Here is a 15,019-nt window from a genome sequence, read left to right on the forward strand (position 1 = left end):
CAATATAATATGGCCACTATCATTTCCCAAAGCCAACTGTTTTTCAACTTCTTGCCAATATAATGATGTCCAGAGGTATCAAGGAGCAAACAGGCAAGCAGACAAGCTCAATGTTTAGCTCTGCTGCCAGATATAGTGGTATACACCTGTAATTCTAGTGGCTGGGAAGGTGAGGCAGGAGGATTGAAAGTTCAAAGCTAGCCTCAACAACTTAGCAAGGCCTTGGGCAACTTAGTAGAACCCTGTGTCAGAAAAAAAAATTAACAGAATGGGGAAGTGGCTCAGTAGTTAAGCACCCCTAGATTCAATGCCTGGTATAAAAATATATATATATATATATATATATATATATATATATATATATATATATTTATTTATTTATATTTATATTTATATATATATATATATATATATATATATATATATATATATATATATATATATATATATATTATATATAGAGAGAGAGAGCTCCATTAAAGATGGTCTGCATCCAGAGGTTTCCCACTTGGTTTTCTATGACTTCTTGGTCCCCCATCTTCTATTTTGCTGTTTTTCCTTTTCTTCAGTCCCTGCTTTTTCTTAATATCACTAACCTTGTTTTCCACACTGATGCTTCATAGCGTCTATATTCATCTGGATCTGCAAGTTTGCTCCAATCAAATCCACCATCATAATCATCATCACTCCCATCCAGAAAGGCTTCACCACCACCTTTGGCATTTATCTCTCTCTGGCTTATCTTCTAACTCCCCCCCCCTTTTTTTTTCATCTTTTCTCCATTTTTCCATCATGATGTTTTGTCTTCATTTTCTTCCTGTATTCTTCTTTGTCAAATCTGTCCTCTTCCTGAAGCCTTTCTTTTGCTTTAACTAAGCTGATATCACCAGTGTCATCTTCTGCACCTGTGGCCAACTCACCTTCATCAGTAAACATAGTATTCTTCTTCATGTTAAAATTTCTCATCATTATTTTCTTCTTCTGTGAATTTTTTTCCTTTTTTTAGTTGTAGATGGACACACAATTCCTTTGTTCTATTTATTTATTTGTTTATTCATTTATATGTGGTACTTAGGATGAAACCCAGTGCCTCACACATGCTAGGCAAGCTCTCTACCACTGGTTATAACCCCAGCCCAATTACTTTTTTTGTCGACACTGGATTTAGAAGATTCTTTCTTGATTTCAGAGTTTTTAGTCCAAGTTCACTGTAGTAAAGCATAACATCATGGCAGAGAGGGTATGGCAGAGCAAAACTGCTTAATTCTTGGTGGTTAGGAAGCAGAGTTCAAAATATATTACACCCCACCTCCACCCCGAACTGGAGGTGTTGAATCCACCCCTGGTGCTCTATCACAGAGCTACATTCTCAGTCTTTTTTATTTTTTATTTTGAGACAGGGTCTCACTAAATTGCCCAGCCTAGCCTTGAACTTGCAGTATTCCTGTCTTAGGCTCCTGAGTTTGTGGGATTACAGGCATGCACCACCATGCCCAACCTCAAAATATGGGTCACATTCCCATCCTTTTTTGTGTGTGTGTGTGTGTGCGTGTGCGTGTGTTTTATTTAGAGACAGAATCTCACTAAGTTGCTTTGCACCTCGCCATTGCTGAAGCTGGTTTTGAACTCGTGATCCTCCTGTCTCAGCCTTCCCAGCCACTGGGATTACAGGCGTGTACCACTGCGCCTGACTTCAAAATATATTCTTAATGGCCAGTGTAAAAGGCCTTGACAGGCATGCCTTTTCTGTTATTTTTTCAGGCAAGAGTGTGGGAACATGTCTGTACCATTATTATTATTATTATTATTATTATTATTATTACTACTACTACTTAGCAAATGGATACTGAGGGCCTGGTCTGGTGAGGCAATAAGAATATACAATAATATCAAAAAACGAATGTTCTCCTTGATCCTAAGGGGCATAGAATCGAATATTTACAACACAGATAGGGCCATCAGTTACAACTAACAAGATGCCAGTCACACTGTAAACATCATAGATTTATCTTTATTAAGATGGTGGGTGTCTTTTTCTAATTCATATAAAGGTGCCTATGAGCTAGCCGCAGTCAGGTTCATGCAAGCAGACATGTGCACCACAAAAGGAAGTAACACCCAGGAAGTGGTTGATTTACTGGAGAGGATCAGCAAAGCTTTCACAGGGGAAGTTTGTCCTGAGCAGAGAAAGGCAAAGGGAGAGATAGACAGGCTTCAAATCAGCGGAAATGACAAAGGCAGAGCAGGCAGAAACAAGGGCTGAAGAAGTATGAGGAACAGGAGGGGAGCCACAGAATGGGTCTGGAAACAGTAGGTAGCAGGGAGTGTGGTTACTACTAAGACACTCTCCTTGAGCTGCTGCACTTAACTCTGCAGGTAAGAGGCTACAGAAAACTCTCTCTGGATCAGAGACATGCACAGACTGGGGGTTAAGAGGCAAGGCAGCAGGACCAGCCAGGAGGTCTCAGTGACAGACAAAACCAAGAGCTAGGACCAGAGTCAAAACCATGATCAAAAGGATGATTTCTAAAAATATTTAGGGATAGTTCTTATTTAATAACTTTTACAGTAGCTCATTCCCAAAAGGATGATGGAACTAACAGAGATGCATACTTTAGAAAAGAAGAAAATAATTGCATGAGGAAATAAAGATAAATGGAAAATAATTTTAAGAAAAGCTGGGGCAAATTTAATGCACAAACATAAGTACTGTCAGGCATGAGACATTTCCTGAAGAGGGCACATTTGTGACACTGAGCGTCTTATCTGCTAAGCAGAATGGGGAGCCTAAGTAACTACAAAGAGTGTCGGGGTAAGGCAAACTAGTGGCTGAGGAGGAAGAGAAACAGTTCCTAACAATACATGAAGACTCATAAAAACCTCTCCCTGGAGTGCTCAGAAAGAGCAATTCTCTAAGCAGCTGGGGTGTTGAAAACAACAATCCTGAGAACTAAAACCAAAAACGTTCCCAACTTTCAAAGGACTATTTTTTTTTTTTTTAACAACATCCAATAGTGAAAGACACAATCATACTCCCAGGAAAAAAAACATAAACCACATTTCACAAATGGCCCAAAGAGCAAGGAGCCTGTGTAAAGTTCTCAGTATGACCTCTGGATGGAGAGTTCCAGCGGCAATCATTGACTGGGCGCATAAGGAGTATTGGGGGGGTGGGGTGTGCAAGTATGGGCAGGAAGGGAGGCTCAGCCCTTGCTCCTTTTTAACCAGCTTCTGTTTATCTGCCCCAATAGCTATATCCTGAAGAGTAAATAGGCCCCTACTCACACATATATGCACAAAAATTAAGGCACTGTAGAGAAACAAAAATTGACTGTTTCTTTAAAAATGCTTAAATGACAAAATAAAATCATATATATTTGTGGCATGCAATGAGGTGTTCTGATATATGTATACATTGTGGAATTGATTACCTCCAGGAATGCTCCATTTTAAAACTGTTTCTGATTAAGAATTGAAACCTAAACAGTGTGATATGAAATTTTCTGCAATAAATTCAATAGCCTACTAACTAGCCAAATAAGGACAGATTTCTTTGTTTTATGGTTAGACAAAAGGAAAGGACTCCATCCATGTTAAAAATCAAGGAATCTCCTAGCCTCAGGAAGGTAGAACAAAATACAGACCAAGGTCTCCCAAAAAGTAATCCCAGCAGTATGGGATGGCCCACACCTTTAATCTCAGCTACTAAGGAGGTATGTTCAGGGTCAGTCTTGGCAACAGTCTCAAAATAAAATTTTTAAAAAGGGCTGGGGATGTAGCTCAATGCTCAGTGTCCCTGGGTTCAATCCCCAGTTGAACCCCCAAGCCTCAGAAAGAGAAAAAAGTAACCCCAGCTCTTTTCTAGTATATATCTGATTTCGGAGACAATGGTTATAATCTTTTCCCAAGAATTGAGCCCCTTTCCAAGGACAGTGTGTTAAACATGTGAACAGCTACTCAAGCTGGCACAAGATTGGAGGCTCTTCCTGCCAGCTTCCTCTTGAGCCCTGACTAGATGGAGGACATTTATAGGAAGCATCACTAGGAGGATGAACGGAGTCATAGGCAAAATGACTATGACAGAAAGAGAAGGTGGAGCAGACAGGTGGTGCAACTTCAATCTGGCTGTGCATCAGAATTCCCTAAGGATATATTCACCACCACTACCACGAAAGGAGAAAAAAAAGAGTTCAGACTAATCCAAGGCCAATTACTATAGAATCCACAGGAGTGATATCAGGACATTGGTATTTTTTTTAACCTCCTGAGGTGATCCTAAACTGTAGTCAACCTTGGAAACTAGTGGTATAACAGGAACAAAGCACATAAGCAAGCCCCTGGCCTAAGTTTTGAAAGCTAGTCAGATAATTCCATAGCAGGTCCTGGAAAGTTAGAGAAGAGAAACAGGTTATTCCTCTACCCATGTCACAAACATACCCATCCCCTCCACATTTTGAAGGATATGGAGCCTGTGACAATAAACAGAACAGATCCCTCTTTCCAGGGATTCTTGCACTGGATAAGAATCAGGCTATTCTAAGGAAGCTGATGATAGGAGATTTATCAGTCTCCAAGATAAAATTCCTAAATTTAATAAGTGGAAAGCTCAGGAGACCCTCCTATCACCCCAAACCCCAGCTGAGAATAAAGATACACCAAACTATGGATAGAAATCCTTGAATCTTTAAAATGCTTAAATAACAAAATAAAATCATATGCATTTGTGGCATGCAATGTGATGTTTTGATATACGTATACATTGTGGAATGATTAAATCAAGCTAAAATTAGCATATTCATCACTTCACATACTTACAACCTTTTGTGGTGGAAACATTTGAAATTTACCCTAAGCAATTCTGAAATATTCCTCCTTATTAACTACAGTCATACTGCGGTACAATGGATCTCAGAAACCTAGTCTTCCTGCGTCACTGAAACTGAAACTTTGTACTCTTTGACCACAACATCTTCTCATCTTTTCCCCCAAAATCCTTAATTTTTAGGAGGCATTTTCTTACATTGCAATATTTCTGAATTTGGGCTATATCTCATAAACTGAGCCTTTTATTAAAGTGAATCTTTCTCTAGATCATTACCCTCAAATTGTTAAAATCATGGTTTGGCTTCTTAATACACTAGAAGCTGTGCTACAGACACCTAAAGTAGGAGCTGGGCCAGAAGCCTGTGGAGCATAGGCCATGTGACCTTCTCAACAGGTTAACACCCCAGGGTTTGACTTTAAAGCTAGGCTATGCCAAAGCAGACTCTCCCCAGCTATGACCTATCTGCTTCACTTCTTTTCCTTCGGATAACATGTGACTAGCATGGATTGTCCCTCAATTGAGTGACTACTAAGGGCAGGTACCAGGAAGGATGTTTTATATGGATTAGTCCTATTTTTTATAATACTGATGAAAGGAAGATACTACTTTCAACTTATTTGAGCTAGAACTAAATGTTTCAAAAAAGGTTCTGAAATTTATTGATGGTCATGCAGCTACCCCATGCAAGTGGCTGACCCCAGAGGCCACAGTCTTTCCACTGAGCTACTAAACCCATGTTAGAGACCCTGGATTCCAGAACTATCAGCTTTTCATACAGGCAGTACATGCTATCTAAAATCCAGTCCTATCTGCAAAAGGCAAATCATGGCTCCTCTGGGAAATAGTTTTAATCAATACATTTCTAAATTATAATTTTGGAGGACAATGTGAAACAAAGAGATATAAAAATCTATTTAGAGACTACTAGGAGGAAAAAGAGAGATGGCTCTTCTCTTTGTGTTGAATGGACACTGACTGCCCACTGCTACTATCACCCTGGGATTACATATCCTACCAGCCTTTTAAAATCAAACCATAGGGGGGTGCAGGATTTGTACTTAAGAAAATAGAGATTAGATTATTAAGGAAGTGAAAACTAAAATGAAAGTGAAAATTTAATAGGAAGCAAAACCATGAGATAAAAAATTAAAATTTAATGAAGAGTATAAATGGTAAAAATTTTTAAAAAGGCTAAATGTTTATAAAGAATGTAATGCCTTTTACTGCAGACAAGGGAAACAAGGCTAATCTCCAAAACCAAAAAGATAAAACCATGAAAGTAAACATGATAAAAGATTTTTTAAAAAGTTAAGCACATAAAAATCAAGCATAAAAATGTTAGTGCCAGCTTTCTAACCTAGTTTTGGTGCTGGAATCTTAGAATAATTTACATGCTTCCAAAGGAAAAGCTTCTAGTATCCTTTCATTCTTGGTTCAGGTTAATGATGAGGCAAGATCCCTGGAGAGGGAGGCTTCCCCCTTATTCTTAGTCAAGCAAAGCTGAGAATGCTACTAAAAGCCTGTCCAGTGAGTAACCTTTCTACCAAAAGTATCTGATAGTGAACCATGGAGACCTTGATGCTGGGAAAGAAGGTTTCTGTGCCAACAGAAAGGATTAACTTTTGCTGGGTGTGGTGTCCCACACCTGTAATTCCAGCAGCTCAGGAGACTGAGGCAGGAGGATCACAAGTGCAAAGCCATTCTCAGTCACTTAGTGGGGTCCTGAGTAATTTAGTGAGACCCTGTTTCAAAATAAAAAGGGCTAAATATGTGGCTCAGTAGTTAAGCACCCCTGCTTTCACACAAAAAAAGAAAAAAGAAACAATTAACTTTTTAAAAAATTAATAAAATGTAAGATAAGGAAAGCTGACATACAGTTTAAGAGATAACCAAGCTACCACTTCCTGATATGGCTTCACAAATTCCATTTAATACACCTATAAGGACATAACAAGAAAAGTGAGAAGGCAGTATCTCCTTTGAACAATATCCACTTGCAAAATCTGGAAGAGATTTCCATTAACTACAATATCAATGAAGAATGTTTCCAAAAATATTTCAAAAGAACTAAATGTTTCAAAAAAGGTTCTGAAATTTATTGATGGTCATGCACCTCTGGCCAACTGAACCCTTGCCTTTCAAGGGGGAAAGCATAGCTGATCAGGAAGTATGTGGGGAAGTGTTCAGCCCTTAACTTCTCTCCACCATCAGCTCAAAGCTTCTGGGTCTGCAGTAATCAGGACACAGGCATGCCAGTCCAACACTGGGTGAGCCCTGCTTCCTGAAAAAGCCACTCTCTCTTCCCTGTCCAGAGCCCTTTTTCTCTACCCCTCAGAGACTACAATCCTGCATACTAAGTACAACCCTACAGTAAGCAGAGACAGGCTTTTTACTAACAACAATTCACTCTAAGAAACAAAATGCAGAAAAACATCAATTTGAACACTTACATGGTTGTAGAAAAATACTGCCTCTAAGAATCAGATGCAATGGGAATAAAAAGACACCGTACTATTAAGGAGAGTGACTCAGATAAGGAGTGATTTCACAGAAACATGAAAAACAGAATTAGCATGTACAAAAGCTGAATTCATAATGAGGAAGTCACATTCAAGAAGTTTTCCCACAATGTAGAATGAAAAAACAAAAATATGAAATGCAGCATGAGAAAAATGACAAGTACAGATTTAGGAACTAAGATCTAACCAACAGATCTTTTTTTTTAATTTATTTTTATTATTTATTTATTTATGTATGACAACAGAATGCATTACAATTCTTATTACACATATAGAAAACAATTTTTCATATCTCTGATTGTATACAAAGTATGTTCACACCAATTTGTGTCTTCATACATGTACTTTGGAAAATAATGATCATCACATTCCACCATCATTAATAACCTCATGCCCCTCCCTTCCCCTCCAATCCCTCTGCCCTATCTAGAGTTCATCTATTCCTCCCATGCTCCGGCTCCCTATCCCACTATGAATCAACCTCCTTATTCGGAGAAAACATTCGGCATTTGTTTTTTTTGGGATTGGCTAACTTCACTTAACATTATCTTCTCTAACAGAACTTTTTAATTGCTATTAAAGAAATATATGAATGGAGGATGATAAAAAATAAAAATTATACTACAAAAAAACTAGACAGAGTAGAAAAAAGACAAATATGCAGACCGTGTTCCAGTTCCATTCACCAACACTTCCTGGTAAAAAATTTTACATTACCAGTTCTCCAAAAAGATATACCTGCAAGGGATTATATATTTGAATAGCCTTAAAACAATGGAATAATAACTATAAATTCCTGAGGAACAAAGGGTATGATCCAAGAATTCTATACCCAACTAAACGATGTGAAAATGAGAAGAAGATACTGAAAACTTAGCACAATTCAGATAATGTATAATCTACACAACTTTCTAAAAATATTGGTTGAAGACATATTACGACTAATCAAAAAATCCAAATTCCCTACAAATAAAGGTATATTATGATGACAGTATAAACTAAAACCAACTAAATTAATTAGACCTAAACAATTACTGCTTACAAAATAAATGAAAATATCTATTACTTGTGAGTGAGGTGGGGAGAAGGGGTACTAGGGATTAAACTCAGTGGTGCTCTACCATGGAGTTTCATCCTCAGCCATATTTATTTTTATTTTGAGACAGGGTCTCCCTAAGTTGCCCAGGCTAGCCTCAAGCTTACAATGTTCCTGCCTCATTCAGACTCCCAAATTGTTGGGATTACAGGTGTGCACCACCACAACCAGCTCTAGTAAAACTTAAAAAAAAAGGAAGATATACAGTAAATTTATAATACAGCTTAAAATTCTAGATATTAATAAAATACAAAAATCTAAGTTAAAAAAAAGATATAAAATCATGTTGAAGGCATTATTTATTATAACTGAGGTAAAGATACCATTGTTTCCATTTTTTGTCTTAATGTCAGTAGAGAAATTCACAGAATTAAAAGCCTGATGCAAAGTCACTAAAGGAAATAAATGCAAACAAGTCTAGGCCACAGAACAGTATCATACCAACTGAAATAATAAATGCAAAGGTTTAAACACTTAATATTGTGCTAGGCAAGCTCCAAAGGGCTTCAGTGAACCACACTTTCTGATATTATACACTCACAATGATTCTGGGCTGGCCCTATGACTCACTTCAACCAACAGCATGAGGCAGAATTAACCTTGTGGCAATTCCATGCCTCGGCCTTAAGGATGGCTGCCAATTTCCACTTTAGCATTCTTGGAAGCCCTGAGCTGCCATATAAGAAGTATGGTTGGTTATCCTGCTAGACAGACCACAGTAAGAGACCATGGAAGAGCTAAATTGGTGAGGAGTGACCTTCCAGTTGAGCCCAGTCATCCCTACCAAGGCAATAGCCATGTTAATGAGCATTCATGGACATCCTAATTTAGGTGAGCTACCAGAGAACTGTAGTACCAGCAAAATATCATGGAGCAAAAGAACCATCCAGATGAGCCAAGACAACCTATACAATCTTTTTGTTGTTGTTGTTGTTGTTTTGTACTGGAGATTGAACCCAGGGTCACCTTACCACTGAGTTATATCCCCAGCCCTTTCTAATTTTTGTTTTGAGGCAGAATCTACTAAATTGCTTAAAGCCTCACTGAGCTGCTGAGGTTGCCCTCAAACTTGTAATCATCTTTCCTCTGCCTCTCAGATCAGTGGTATTATAGGATTGTGCCACGTAATCCCACTAAATAAATCTATCATATCTAGAATCTTGAGATATGATAAAATGATTCTGGTTTTAGACCACTAAATTTTGAGATGATTGCTATGCAACAATAGAAAACAAAACACCTTTTAAAAGTTCTTTTGAGTTAGGCATGGTGGCAAATGTCTGTAATTCCTGCTACTTGGGAGGATTGAGGATATAGGTCACTTGGTAGAGTGTTTACCTAGCATGCACAAGGCTCTAGGTTCAATCCCCAGCACCACCAAAACAAACAAAAAAATTATATATATTAAAAAAATTTTTTAAAGAACTTCTGAAAGAATTTTCTAAAGCCTATTTCAAATAATGTGGAGATTTTTTTTTGTTGCTTAATTGCTCAAGCTGGCCTCAAACTTTCAATCCTCCTTACCCTCCTGAGTCACTGTGATTACAGGTGCACACTACTGCACCGAGCAACCTGATATTATTTTCCACTATCTATGACAGAAAAACTTTCTGGTTACATATTAATTTTAATATTCATCCATTTTTTTTCCAATCAAGTACTATTTGTTACTCTGGAAAAGAAAGATTTCACTAATGACTTCTGAATTGGGTCTTAAAGTATGAGTGGGATTATATGTTACTTTTTTTCTGTTTTATTTATGTATTTATTTTAATTAGGTACATATGACAGCAGAATGCATTTTGATTCATTGTATACAACTGCAGCACAACTTTTCACTTCTCTGGTTGTACATGATGTAGTGTCACAGCATACGTGCAGTCATACATGTACTAGGGTAATGATGTCATATGTTACTTTTAAGAGGATTAATTAAAATGGAAAGAAAGGCTAAAAAAATAGAAGCTTTGGCATATTCAAACAAATGCAAAGTAAGGTAGAAGTGTTCAAAGGGTGGAACTGAAGGCAAAAGCATTTAATTGGAAAAATAAAAGTATATCACAATATGAACAATAATAGCATTACATAAACATAGACATATAGTAAAAAACTACTAAAGATACAAAAAAAAATGGAGCTGGGTTGTAGCTCAGCAGTAGAGTGCATGCTTAGCATAAGCAAAGCCCTGGGTTCAATCTCAGCAATAAAGAAAAAGAGAAAACAAATCTAAAGGGAAACCAACATGTCACTTCCATCTTTAGCAAATTCAGTTAATAAAAAGTAACCGAGAAATGTTTTACCTTGAAAAGTTTGTGTGTGTTGTATGTATGTATGAATACACATTTGTAGATATTGAGAACTTCCAGTGTCTAGCAGGTAGAATTCATCCCTTTGTGAGCTTTGTGAGATTGACCCAAACTTTCTCCTTTATCACTGTCCAGTCCTGTGACTATTTTCTCTAAAATAAATCTGTGCTACTCCTTGAGAGGGCAGACCAAGTGTAGAATAGCAATTATATATCATAAACCAATTTCATCTGAACCACATGGAAATTCCTCTTACACTATTGTAAGTGGCCATTCTCCTTAATTTTGAAAATTAATATGGCAATTAAAGAAGAATGAAATTATGGCCTTTGCAGGTAAATGGATAGAGCTGGAGAATATCATGCTAAGTGACATAAGCCAAACCCAAAAAACCAAAGGCTGAATGTTTTCTCTGGTAAGCAGATACTAATCCATAATGGGGCTGGGGAGTGATGAAGAAACTTTGGATTGTGCAAAGGGGAGTGAAGGAGGGGAGAAAGTGTGGAGATGGGAAGGACAGTGGAATGAGATGGACATTATTACTTAACCTAGATATATGTATGTTTATACTACCAGTGTAACTCTGCATCACATTCAGCCAGAGGAAGAAGTTTGCTTCACTGTGTACAATGTGTCAAAATCATCCTACTCTCATGTGTAACTAATTAGAACAAATAAAAAAATTAATATGGCCAAAAAGTCTAAAATTGAGCTTTTAAATTAGAAGATGGAAGAACTCAAATTAGTTTAATATCATTTTCAATAAGAATAAAGCAAGCTAAAAATGTGAAACCTTGTTATCCATTCAATCAAAAAAATATTTGTCATTACATCCAAAAAGACAGGCACAATGCTGGACCCTAAAAATACAGCACTGAACAAAACAGGTTGTTTCGAGACCTTACACTATAAATGTGAGAGGACAAATAATAAAGTCATTTTATTTAGTGATAAATATTGTGGAAAAAATAGGGTGTTAAGACAATGATATAACAACTCCATAGACTGGAAAAAATATTTGCAAAAGACATATTTGATAAAGGACTATTATCCAAAACTACAAAGAACTCATAAAACTCAATAGTAAGATCTGGGTACAGTAGGACACAACTGTAATTCCAGTGACTTGGGCTGAGATGGGAGGATCCCAAGTTCAAGGCCAGCCTCAGCAACATGGTGAGGCCCTAAGCAACTTTAGCAAGACCCTGTCTCAAAATTAAAAAAAAAAAAAAATTAAAGGGGAGGGAGGCTGAGATGCTCAATGCTTAAGTATCCCAGGTACAATCCCCAGTATCTACCCACCCTCCCAACAAAAAACCTCAACAATAAGGGAATAAAAAACTTGATTTAAAGTGAACTAAATAACTGAATAAGCATTTCACCAAAGAAGATATACAGATGGCAAATATGTGTATGAAAAGATAAGCAATGTTACATAACATTAGGAAATAGCAAATGTTAAAAAGATACCCTTTCAAACAACTAAACACCTTTCAGAACAGCTAGAATCCAAAGCTTTACCAACATTAAAAGCTGGCTAGGATGTGCAGCAACATGGACATTGCTAGTGGAAATACAAAATGGTACAGTGGCTTTAGAAAGCAGTCTCAAGGTTTCTTATAAAATGCCTTACCATATGATCTATTAGTTGCACTGCTTGGTATTTACCAAAATGAGTTGAAAATGTATAACCACACAAAAATCTGCACAAAGATGTTTACAGCAGCTTTATTCATACTTAGCAAAATTTGAAAGGGGAACAGAAATTTGAAAGGGGAACAGATAAACTGTGGTACTTCCAGACAATAGAATATTGTTCAGCTTTAAAATAAATGAGATATGAGGGCTGAGGTTGTGGCTCAGTGGTGGAGTGCTCGCCTAGCATTCGCAAAGCACTGGGTTCAATCCTCAGCACCACATAAATGTAAAATAAAGATACTGTGTCCACCTAAAACTAAAAAATAAATATTAAAAAAAAAAAAAGAAATGAGGTCACATATGGTGGTGCATGCCTGTAATCCTAGCAACTCAGGAGGCTGAGGAAGGAGGATTGTAAATGCAAGGCCAGTCTTAGCAATTTAGCAAGACTCTATCTCAAAATGAAAAAAAAAAAGACTGGGGATATAGCTTGGAGCTAAAGCACCCCTGGGTTCAATCCTTAGTACCAAAGAGGGAAAAAGAAAGAAAAAAATGAGCTATCAAGCCAAGAAAAGACGTGGAGGAACACTAAGTGCACATTACCATGTGAAAGAAGCCAACCTGAAAAGGCTACTTAGTGTGTAATTCCAACTGTATCACATTTTGGAAAAGGTAAAACTATAGACAGTAAAAAGATCAACTACATGTTTGAGGAGGAGGGATAAACAGGAAAATTACAGGATTTTAGTGCAGTGAAACTGTTCTTTCATGACATGACAGGTGGAAACATGTCTTTACACATTTGTCAAAACCCAGAGAATATACAACTCAGACAATGAACCTTAATGTAAACTAGGGACTTGGTTTGATATGTCAATGTAGGTTCAATGTCTGTAACAAATATACCATTGTGGAACCTGATGTTGATAGTGGGGTAGGCTGGGTTAACTGGGGGAGACGATGTGTGTGAATTCTCTTTCTATAAACTTGAAACAACTTTTAAAGAATAATTATAATAATAAAAAATTTGGCATCAGAGTTTGGAAATGGAATTTGGGAGGTTTCCGGTTGATTCCACATTTCCTTTTATTTTCCCTGACTCACATTTGTCTTTTACGTCTCTTGATAGACCTCTTCAGTAGCTTATTGAAATCTCTCTTCCTCTGTTCCATATTCTCCCTTACTCTATGCTGTGGGCTGAATTGTACCTTTCCAAATTCATGCACTTTTTAAGTTCTAACCTCAGTATTGTGGGCGGCCAGCACCCCGCCAGGGTAGTTTCCAGCTCAGAAGGTGATGAGCCACCTGAGCCAAAGAAAGTCTGAAATAATTAGTAAAGAAATAAGAGGCGGGCCAGGGTTGTGGCTTAGTGGTAGAGCGCTTGCCTAGCGTGCAAGAGGCACTAAGTTCGATCCCCAGAACCACATTAGAAAAATAAACAAAGTTTTATTTAAAAAAAGAAAGAAAGAAGAGACAGAGCCAGAAAATAGGTTTTAAGGGGAGCATCTGATAGGACCTCCAGTCCACATAGTAGCTGGAACTGAACAACTAGAAAATGGCTCCAGTCCTTTATTTAAGGAACAGTACATCAAAGGTAGGGATTAGGTTTCAGAGGATGGAGTCTTGCTTCATGGAGTCTAAAGGTCAACAGGTTGATTGGCATCTTGGCAAGTCACACACTACCTCTGAGAGGCTGTGTGGCTACGTGGCTCTAGCAAGTCACCCCATCTCCTGTGCAGTGCGGAACCTGACAGAGCTAAGTAGGATATCACATGTATTAGGTTGTTTCAAACCATCAGGAATGCTACTGGGAGTTCCCAGGTACCAGACTTTCCTACCCAATGGCTTCCATGCCAATTAGGTTCACTCAGATTTCATAAGTGGCTCCTGGCACCTCAGTTCCTTAGAATGCAACAATATTTGGAGAAAAAGTCTTTAAAAAGATAAATAAGTTAAAATGAGACTTTTTTTTTCTTTAAGGGTGAGTCCTAATTCAATATGACTGGTGTCCTTATAAGAAGAAAGGAGAATGCATGCACAAGGAAAAGATCATTTATAAGTAAAGAGATAAGGTATCATCTAAAAGCCAGAGAGCAAGACCTCAGAAGAAACCAAACCTCCAGAATTGTGAGAAAATAAATTTATTTTGTTAAATACACCAAGGGTATGGTACCTAGCAAACTGAAAAACTCTACATCCCCCTTTTTACTTTCCTACACCAATTTCCACTTCAATATGATCTTATCCAAAGGCCTGAATGAGTCTATTGTGATGATACCCAAATCTCTATTTCCATATGGGGGTGGGGGGGCATTCTGCATTTTAAACTAATTTTCTATTAAAAAATCTCTATTCCTTGGAAAGCTGGGAATGGAACCACCATTTGACCCAGCTATTCCCCTTCTCGGACTATACCCAAAAGACCTAAAAAGAGCATACTACAGGGACACAGCCACATCAATGTTTATAGCAGCACAATTCACAATAGCTAGACTGTGGAACCAACCTGGATGCCCTTCAATAGAAGAATGGATTTTAAAAATGTGGCATTTATACACAATGGAATATTACCCAGCACTAAAAAATAACAAAATCATGGCATTTGCAGAGAAATGGATGGCATTAGAGCAGATTA

Source organism: Marmota flaviventris, chromosome 1 (genome assembly GCF_047511675.1).
Source record: "Marmota flaviventris isolate mMarFla1 chromosome 1, mMarFla1.hap1, whole genome shotgun sequence".
Classification (NCBI taxonomy): domain Eukaryota; kingdom Metazoa; phylum Chordata; class Mammalia; order Rodentia; family Sciuridae; genus Marmota; species Marmota flaviventris.